The sequence below is a fragment of the Colobus angolensis genome, unplaced genomic scaffold (genome assembly GCF_000951035.1).
Source record: "Colobus angolensis palliatus isolate OR3802 unplaced genomic scaffold, Cang.pa_1.0 Scaffold422, whole genome shotgun sequence".
NCBI lineage: Eukaryota > Metazoa > Chordata > Mammalia > Primates > Cercopithecidae > Colobus > Colobus angolensis.
In genome coordinates, this window is record NW_012117622.1 from 1,697,858 (window position 1) to 1,705,624 (window position 7,767).

Sequence of the window (7,767 nt, forward strand, 5' to 3'; positions counted from 1 at the left end):
CGCCCCCACCCCCCAATACAAATCCTTATCTTTCTTCACATTGGGTAGAAGAACCACATCTTCAACACTGGCCTAGGTGTCCCTGATTTTCAGGGAAGGTCTGATAGGCTGGTCAAGTGGTTCTCACATTCCTTTTCCTGGTATTCCAGCTCTTTCGAGGTGGACAAAGAGGACTGGCCAGAGCTGAGACCTTGATCAAATCAGTCCCTTAACTTGTCCAGGTCTCAATTTCTTCAGCTGTAAAGTGATTACCATTATCCATTTTAGTTTTGTCTCTGATACAGTTAATAGTACATGTGCCTGAAAATAACTTTTCATTAGAGGGCTTAAAAGACTTCATTGGTTTTCAATGCTGAATTCCTTATTTTGCCAAATGGGTAAAATTAATAATTTCTTTTTTGATGAACATTAACTTTTTTGCATACTTACTGAGTAAAAATTGACTGCATCACTCTGGAAAACTGAAAAGATTATTAATGGAAAGATGGAAATGTATTCATTCAATAATGCTCGGCACTGTGCTCAGCCCTGAGGAAACAGCAGTGTATAAGAACAATCTCTGCTTACTAGGATGTACAGCATAGTGGAGAAGGCGGGTCTGCAAATAAACAATTACACTCTTGTGAGATAACACTGATGAGGAGTGCATGCAACCACTATGTAATCACGAATAAAGCATGCAGAGTAAAGGAAAACGTCATAGTGGAGCTGACATTTGAACAAAGGCCTGAAGCAAACATATGTACTTCCTAACACATGAAGGAGAAGAAGGAAGGGAGCAAGTTGTAAGTAGAGGGAACATCAAACACTCAGGCTGGAGGTATGACCCACTGTGGCATATTCAGGGGACTGCAATCAGCTGAAGAAGTCTAGATTATAATTGGGGACTTGTAGGAAAAGAAGTTTGGAAGGAAAAATAGTGAAGAGTTTGCTTGCTCTTAAATAAAATGTGGTTTTATCCTCTTGTTAATGGAGAAAAGTTAATTTATTTCAAATATATATATATTTTTAAAGTAATGTACATTTATTTTTGAATGTTGACTTTCATTTCATAGAGAATAGATTAGAATGAAGAGAAAGAGGAGGACAAAAACTGTAGGAGGCTTTCACAAATAGTCCAGGAGAGCTATGAGTTGAAACTAAGACACTATGAATATTTATTACAATAATATATAATATTCTAGTGATTCGCTCTTTTTGGAATTAAAAAATCTAAGCTCTACCATCCAGTTGCAAAATGCCATACGCTGTAACACATACCAAGATTATTTTGTTTTAAACATTTTAATTTTACAAGCATTTACTCATAGGCATTAAATATCACATCAAAATCTTAGTTCTTTTTTCAAAAGTAGCCTTAAGATTTCATTTTCCTGCTGACAACTGTCTGTTGTAAAAGAGGTAAATCAGAATAGGATACTCAAGAAAAGAGAATTATTTTAATCAGGATTAGAAACTATAATTCCCAATTCCTTATAAGATTATATCACCTCTATAGTTGTTTTAATGTTGCTTATCTCCTTCTGCAGCATGAACTCTTTCAAAAATCAAATCCCTTCTCTTTATGAGTAACAAAACCAACATCATTTTCGTTTATATAAAGTAGAGCTTTGGTTCGATAATATTCCTGAAATGCCTTTCCACAAATCTTCATGAAGATAGCTACCTTTTCCTAACTATTCACCCCCTATATTTTCTCCCTAATGTACTAATTTATCAAAAATGTTTTTCAGATATCAGTATTTTGTGGCATGAATTGAATCTGGTCATTACTAGTGTACTTTGAGTTAATTATACCCCCAAGTTCCTTTATTCAGTCATAAATAGAATTATTTCACATTAAAAAATCACTTCTTTACTTGAAATGTGAGCATATTACCCAAGTCAGTCAACCAGGCAAATGAACTCCAGGACTACTTGGGAGCAGATTGATTCTTCCTCTGGACTGGATGTTCTAATGATGTTAGCTTGGAACTGCCAGAATCCAGCACACCAATCCTGAAAAGAAAACCAACCTGGGGGAAAAAATAATCCAGGAAGTCTTCACATTTTTTACTTGAAAAAGCAGGGAATCAGTCCACAGAGCTATAAGCTTTTTCTCCCCAGCCTTAATATTATGTGATTCTACATAAAATCAATGACAATTTCATTAATATTTTATTCAAAAGAATTATATTTTATATTCATATTGAGAATAAATTACTTTAGAATTATTCTATTTTCATGGTTTTCATACTGTTTCAATACTTCTAAAATATTTTCTACAATTATTGTTGAGAATTTTCTACATACATGATATCATAAGTTATTTAAGAATAAAAAAGAATAAAGCAAGGTTCTTGTCTCTACATCTGCCTACATCTAATAGAGAGTTAAAAAAACACAGAAATAACTAAACAAAAGAAAAATTATGGGAGCCTCGTGTAGTGGCTCACACCTGTAATTTCAGCACTTTGGGAGGATGAGTCAGGAGGCTCCCTGGAGGCCAGGAGTTCAAGACTACCCTGAGCAACATAACAAGACCTTAACTCTACAAAAAATCTTTTTAAAAAATTAGCCAGGCATGGGCCGGGCGTGGTGGCTCAAGCCTGTAATCCCAACACTTTGGGAGGCTGAGACGGGTGGATCACGAGATCAGGGGATCAAGACCATCCTGGCTAACACGGTGAAACCCCGTCTCTACTAAAAAAAATACAAAAAACTAGCCGGGCGAGGTGGCAGGTGCCTCCCAGGTGTAAACCTGGGAGGCGGAGCTTGCAGTGAGCTGAGATTCAGCCACTGCACTCCAGCCTGGGCGACAGAGCGAGACTCCATCTCAAAAAACAAAAAAATAAATAAATAAATAAATAAATATAAATAAAAGTAAAAATATTAGCCAGGCATAGTGGTGCATGCCTGTAATTTCAGCTACTCAGGAAGCTGAGGCAGGAGGATCACTTGAACCAGGGAGTTTGAGGCTACAGTGAACTATGATCATGCCACCTCACTGCCATCTGAACAATAGAGCAAGACCCTGTCTCCAAAACAACAAAAAAAGAAAAACTGTAATCAAAAGAATGTCATATGGCATATCATAAAGAAGTTCCCAGCAAAGAGAAGTATTCAAATAGAGGATGAAGAAAAGCTTCAGGAAGGAAATGAAATTTGAGACTAAATTTGAAAAATGAATGAGCTTCAAGAGGAGTGGGGAGAGAGTACATTCCAAGAAGAGGCAAGAGTATAAGTATAACTTGGGCTGACTTTGGGGAATAATTAAAAAGTAGGGTTATTGCAAAAGGTAGAGAACATACAGAACTGGAAAAAGACAGGGTCAGTCGTTGGAAAACCACTGTATTCATAAGTATTCTTTTGGTTGCAAGTGACCAAAAATCCAGTAAACCAAAAAAAGAGACGGCACTAGCTAAAATAACTTAAAGGCTACTTTAGAACAGCTTTTAAGTGTGGTTTATTTAGTGGCTCAAATTTTGTCTCCTGGAGACTTCCTGGATTATTTTTTCCCCCAGGTTGGTTTTCTTTTCAGGATTGGTGTGCTGGATTCTGGCAGTTCCAAGCTAACATCATTAGAACATCCAGTCCAGAGGAAGAATCAATCTGCTCCCAAGTAGTCCTGGAGTTCATTTGCCTGGTTGACTGACTTGGGTAATATGCTCATCTCCAACTGTGACCAATGGGGACGGAATGCACTGGTTGGCTCAACGTGGGTGCTATGTTGCACCCCCAAAGCCTGGTAGTCAAATGTTTCCTACCACACAAATGGACCAGAGTGAGGAAGAGATGGTTCTTCAAAGCAAAGAGCCTTGAGAAAAGAGGCTTCCTGCCACTAGAAGAGGATGTCGTTCTGGGTGGCAAATGATATTCCATGACTATGAATGACAAAGTAAAGTTTTGGGACATTGGTGGGCAATGGAAAGCCACTAAAGATTTCTGAACTGAGCAGCGCTGTGATTAATGCTGAGCTTTGTAAAATTAATCTGGCTGCGATGTATATGATAGGTTGACGTAGGAGATGGATGGAGGTGATAAAACTAGCTTTAAATGATAAGAGGTTTAGGGAATCTGTGCTAGGATGCAGTGGTAACAGTTGAAAGGAGGAGTCAAAAGCAACAAATATTTTTGTTCACAAATATTTTCTCACCAGGACTAAGAAACTCCAGAAAGTACACTTAATATTAAAAGCAGTATTGAATCACTGAAAGAATATTGTCCAAGAGAATAAACAAATGTAGTGTAATTTCTTAAATTGGTTTAATAGGAGGCCCAGCTCTGAAGCATCCAGCTTGTTTGTTCATTTGGAAGAACATTGCTGCCATCTCCTCATCATCAGAGTCCGCATACTTTTATTATTCATAATTCTTCCTGGCAGCCTGGAGTTGGCTGTGTGGCTTCCCAAAGTTTTTCCAGATCAAATGCCCTGAAACACCAGCTAATTTCATTTGATGTGTCAAAGAGACAGAAAGGGCAAGAGGGCAAACTTTAACAAAATGTTACTCCTTCTGATTGAACAACAAATACCAATTAGTCATTTTAATTTTAGTCTATAATTATTTTGACTTTTGTTCTCCCCTACACCATCTTTCAGCACCAGAGTTTGAATTCTACAGATTATAAAAGAATGGTTGAATCATCAAAAGACTCATCTCTGATTTTTAAGTCCACAAGAACACTAACCTCATCATTTTTACTAAGCTTTTTCAAAGATTTAATAAATCCTGAATTTTCAATACCCATTTGAAATGCGGGAGGATTCACTTACTAATAAGCAAAATTAAATTTTGTCAATACAAAGTAGATTCTACTGCTACCTCTCAATTATTTAATTGTATTACAGTGATTAAAATTGCAGTGGTACTAAGCACATTTCTTGCTGTAAGAAAGCTGAATGTGCTATGATTTTATGCCAAGTCCACTGACCACTCAAAATACAGTGAATTATTTTATAAATGGAGTGAAATATGCATTCTGCTTCTCTTGTGGTACTGAGGTTGCTCATGTGTTATCACGGCAAAAGGTAAGAGCTAGCTTTGCCACACATTTACGTGAATAAATAAACCTTCTAGGCCACAGTGCTGGTCAAAGTTTATGGTGTATACAAGCACCTGGGGATCTTGTTGAAACACATATTCTAATTCAGTAGGTCAGAAATTACACCCAAGAGTCTGCATTATTCTTACAAGCTCCCAAGACATGCTGATGCTGCTGGTCCACACACCACGTTTTGAGTAACAAGGGTATTCAAATTTGATTACAAAATAAATCTTTTGTAAAATATTTTTCTGGACCTGGATTATTAGACATGCATTGTTTCTGAGGAAAACAAAGATAATTCAAATCTCATTCCTAGTCTAAGAAATATTCCAGGAAAGTGAAATTTAAGCTTAACCAATCAGAAACCACAAACTAACCTCTAACTATGGACTTTCCATTAGAATGATCCAAATAAGACCAGTATTCCTCTTTAACCAAATAATTTCTTTGCTCTGCTTCCACATTTACCCTATAAAATCTTGCCCTTCAATGACTTCCGACAGAGTCCCCAACTGCTTTTGGTCTGCTGCTGCCTGATTCATGAATGGCTGTTTGCTAAAAAAAAAAAAAAAAAACCTTCAACTCCTTTTAATGTGCCTTCTTTGCTCTGCTTCCACATTTACCCTATAAAATCTTGCCCTTCAATGACTTCCGACAGAGTCCCCAACTGCTTTTGGTCTGCTGCTGCCTGATTCATGAATGGCTGTTTGCTAAAAAAAAAAAAAAAAAAACCCTTCAGAATTTTAATGTGCCTTAGTTTATCTTCTAACAGAAGGAATAAGTGTGAAGAGGAATTCTTCACAAAGGAAAGTTTTCACTCCTGAGATTTTAAGTACATTGGCAGTAACTAAATGAGTGAGTCAGGTTTAAGAAGAGAATATATTGAGTTCTAGCTTCAACTCTAGGCAGTTGCCATTCTGATGCAAATGCTTTTATGATTGTTGGCTCCTTGAACCTCCCGTTAGATAATAATAATGGATTGGAAAACTTTGACCCTATTGTTACTTCACAGATTTCTAGTACTTTTAAATCAAAGCACTTACTTTTCCCAGTTTTTATATCAACATGATACTATTCTGTGATAATTCATCCCATATTAAAATTTGCAGTACTTGAGGTCTCAGAAAATCAATCCTCATCTTTTCTGAACTGGGAAAAAAAATGTCTGTTTGCATATTCATATATCATGGTTGGTAATTTACAACTTCCTTTGCATACATTCAGTCCTCAGCAGCTCTGCAGCACACTAGGTAGATATTTGTCTTATTTCAAAATTGAGGAAATAGAGAGTTGGTACATTTGCCCAAGAGAGCAATAGGTAGTGAGATGGAACTAACACCTCTCCCTGCTGACTCCTAGTCCCGTGCTTTTTCCTATAAAGAACAGTAAAATAAGAACTGGATGGCACTTTACAGTTTATAGTGCTTATGAACATATCTCAATTTTCAGAGTAAAAAATAAGTTTTTTAATACAGAGTTTAGACATGAAAAACTGATGTCCAAAGTAGTAAAAGGAAATTGTCCAAGGGTAATCCGTGTCTCCTGCTTACAAGTCTTAGTCCTTTTGCGTTTATTTGGTTGGTTGTTTTAGGACCTCAGATGCATTGAATTGGTTCATTTCACATTCTTTTGTTCATTTTACATTCTCCTTATTAGTCCATACATGGTTCTATTTTATTTAGTTACACAGTAATTTTTAATAGGATATTAGATGTCCTATGAATCACTACCCAGCAAGAAGCTAAGACATTAACATCTAACCTTCATGTAAAATGCTTCCCTATCTCTTTCCCTGCCTCCCCTCACCTAGGGTCACCAACATTCTGAACACTATATTCATTGTTCCACTGCTTTCCTTTTTATATCATTGTATATGAATATATGAATACACATTTACATTTCTAGGGGATGTTTAAAACTTTATAAAAAGCATATTATGCTATGTGCAATATTTTGGGGATATCATGCTATACATAATATGAGGGGCCTGTATAATTGGAGATGTTTTTACCAACAAAATTAAGTAATCACAGTATACACCACCCCGTGGTGGGTGTGTATATATGCACATTTATTGTATAGACACATCAAGCTACCCAGTCTCACTTGAGACATATTTACATGCACTCTTCATATATGTGTGTATGTGTGTGCAAGTGTATAGTAGTAAAGGTCTATTCATTCAACAAATATTTATTGTGTGCCTGCCATGTGTCAGGAATTACTAAATACCCTACTGTGCAAACGCGTGCAAAAGCAAGTGCAACACTTCACCCTCCTAAAAAAGTCCCTGATCTCATGGAAATAACAATGTACAGAGGGACAGACAGACAATAAATAAAATAAATATGGAAAATATAAAGGATGTTAGGTGATGTTACGTGCTAGGGGAAAAAATAAAGCATGCCAGATCCTTAGGGACTAGGGTTTGCCATTTTAAATAGAATGCTCGGCGATGAATTGGGGATGAGGGGAGCGGGGAGTCTGTATTTAACGAGTGATAGGGAGGTAACTTTCGAGAGCTGAATCAGAGCCGAAGTAAACTCTTCGGCAATCCCCTGCGCTCAGCCTATAATGTCTGTAGGATAACAGGCTCAGTCGCGGTGGACGGCCCCCGGAGAGACAATGCATGTCTTCCCGCCTTTCTTCCAGTCGGCCATCCCCTCCGCTAGAATCGCACTGCCCGCCGACGCCGCACCTGAACGCCACGCCGCGCCGCGGGCGTTTAACACCAGCGCGACC